The sequence below is a fragment of the Octodon degus genome, unplaced genomic scaffold, assembly GCF_000260255.1.
Source record: "Octodon degus isolate 3935 unplaced genomic scaffold, OctDeg1.0 scaffold00010, whole genome shotgun sequence".
NCBI lineage: Eukaryota > Metazoa > Chordata > Mammalia > Rodentia > Octodontidae > Octodon > Octodon degus.
Genome location: NW_004524586.1, coordinates 21671578 through 21674561, shown reverse-complemented (window position 1 = coordinate 21674561; position 2984 = coordinate 21671578). Strand labels below are relative to the sequence as shown.

Here is a 2984-nt window from a genome sequence, read left to right as displayed (position 1 = left end):
CCTGCCTGTTTGGCCTTGGGAGTAGGTCCCAACCTCTTAGTATGTGTTCACTTGTGTTTTTCCTTGAGTTCTAGAGCTTGGTACCCATTTCAATGCTACAGCCTTTTCTTTTGAGTGGGGCTTTTCTTCTGATTAGTTTTCTGATAAACATTAGTGTTTATTGATTCTTTATACTCTGTCAAAGTCGTCACGCTGAAGGCTTTACTTAAACTTGCTGGGAAAGTGAGGTATAGAAAGACTGATTGCTTTGTACAGTTTTTCATAGCTGATACACTGTGAAGCTGTGAGCTCAAGCTAGCCGGGGAATGAAGAGCCCTCTTCTGATACTTTTGTGGAAAACGTGGAACCAAGCTTTTAGAATAGCTCAGCGGTATAAGCGCCTGCCTGGCGCAAGATCTAAAAGCACAAGATCCTGAGTTTGGTCTCCTATACCACACACACGTACATACACACACACGCGTACATGCACGCAGTATACTACTGATAGTGACAGTGGTTAGATCTACTCCCCGATTAAGCCTTGTTGTATCTTTTCCTTTTTATAGACTTACAGAGAAACACATTGTAGGCTGCCTGGAAAGATTCAGGAAAGAGTTGCTGGGAGGGCTTATGTCAACTCAACTTTATTTTTAGTTAAGTGCACTTATTAACTGCCACTAAAAGATACACTCTCAAAGAAGAGTGCACCAGAAGTCAGCATGTTAATTACTTGTTAGGTTCCATTGAAAATGAGTGATTCAGTGTTTATGTTACAACTCAACAGAGTTAATATGGTTAAAGCTGGCATTGTAGTTAGGTTGAATTTTTTGTCTTGCACCAGAACAGCTTGTTACCATGTGACAGAAAACGCCCACACCCTGCATCTGTTCTATACATAAAGCAGAAGTTATTCTGGATTTGCACAATGTCAGGAAAGTAGTATTTTTAACTGATTCAGAATTATATATTAAAGGAGTTATTATTTTTAACTCTTAAGAAATATTCCCAAGGGCTGGAGACATGGCTCAGTAGAATAAGTGCTTGCCTGGCAAGCACAAGGGTCTGAGTTCAATCCCGGGTTCTGCAAAAAAAAAAAAAAAAAAAAAAAGAAATATTCCCTACTTGGAAATTTTCTTTAGAAATATATATTAAGTTTTTTTTTTTTTTTTTTTTTTTTACAATTTGCGGTGAACAGCAGCACTAGTTTCTTAGTGCTTTTAGAAAATAGATAGTGCCTGGTCTCAAACTTTTTACCATTTGGGGCATTATTGAATTGTAGGGGGTAGCTCTGTGTGATTTTTTTCATCTGATAAAAGTCTTATTCAAAATCAAGTAGGGATTGGGTAATTAATACTAAAAGTATACACATTTAATTAGCTCTTGTAGCTTTATTTTACATGTTGAAATTTTTAGTTTTTATGTAAATTTGTTGGTAATTTTGTGTTTTTGTAATTCACATTTAAAAAATGTAAGTACTGTACATGCAAGATATAGAAATCTTTATTTCATTAAGAAAATTATTGTATGTACATTAATGTGAGTATAGAATTGATAGCATTTATAAAAGAAGTCAATTTTAAGTAGACACAATACTTGTATTTAGTTCATAAGACAGCAGTGAAAGAATTTGCTATACTTGAATAAGATACATGGTTGTATGGTTCTGTTTTTTTTTTTTTTTTTTTTTTTTTCGTACCAGGAGTGGAACTGAGGGCCTCAAGCTTGATAGGTAGGTTCAGTGTTGCTAAGCTACATCCTCGGCTTTATGTTTATTTTTATATAAATGTTTCTAGTTTTGATTTCATATGCATTTTATATATGCCATTGTATTAGAGTGTAAAATGGCTGCTAGTTTGCATATAGATACCTTGAAAAATTGAAGTTTCTGTTACAAGCAGGTGCAGAGGCCAGGGGTTCTCTCAATCCCGGGCCTGCAGTGCTGGCCCCGCCCCTGGGGCATGCTGAGACAGCAATTGAGACTGGGTGTGGTGGCGTAGGCCTGTAATCCCAGCTCTTGGGAGGCTGTAAACAGGTGGATCACTATGAGTCCGATCTAGTAGTGAGAACCTGAACACCCTATAAACCCTTCCCTAAAAAAAAAAGTTTCTGTTACATTACATGTGCAGTTTACCTTCTTAGAGAGTAATCTCAAATGACATTTTGGTCAACTATGGAGTTTAGTGGTTTGCTGAGTACTATGTAATGAATACATAGTAATGATGGTAAGAAATTAGATTTTGATACTGTGTGGTTTCATCATAAAGGTGGTTAGTGGGTAACAGGTAAGAGAATGGTGATTACTTAACTGATTGCTAATTTTAATACTATGCCCTGTTTGCTGTCTTTGCTTTCCTTAAGTCTGTGTAAATATGGGTTGGTGGTTGCCCTCTGAAATTCTTTACCTTCTTTTTTTAAAGAGCACTAGTAGAGAAACCAACCTTAAAGGAAGTAAAGTATACTTTATTTATATTAATTATAACATAAATATGGTAGTTTCTGGTTCCTTATTGATTATTAATAATGACCAAAATGTATATGGTTTAATTTTTTAAAATTATTATTATTTTTTTTTGCGGAACCAGGGATTGAACTCAGACCCTTGTGCTTGCCGGGGAAGTGCTTATTCTACTGAGGCATCTCCCCAGCCCCCTCAAGTTTGATTTTTTTTTTAGTTTGTTTGGTTTTCTTACATAGTAATTAGGAGCAAGTAGAAGAAAGGATAAGCTAAATATCAGACCTTGGTCCTAACAAAATGGTTTTGTGCCCAACAGTGTAAGATGATCTTTACACTAATATTTTCAACTGGCAGATGAAGTGTAGGCCACTGAGAAAACTGACACAACCTATAAATTTGTATTTGAACATCTTAGGTTTCAGTCTTGAAGCACAATCATTATTCTTGGTGAAATAAGTTGTAATTGTGTCTTTAATTTTTTGCTAAAGGAAACTGCCATTTTTGTTTATGTCATTCATAAATATTGAAATCTATTTAATCCTTTCTTCAT

General features: G+C 35.4%; 1 protein-coding gene across 5 annotated transcripts in view; it reads left to right on the top strand.

Annotated features, from left to right (window-relative positions):
- The window catches only part of Plekha1 (pleckstrin homology domain containing A1), a 111458-nt gene that overhangs the window by 48883 nt on the left and 59591 nt on the right, over positions 1–2984 (top strand). The gene's annotated exons all lie outside the window — the stretch shown is intronic.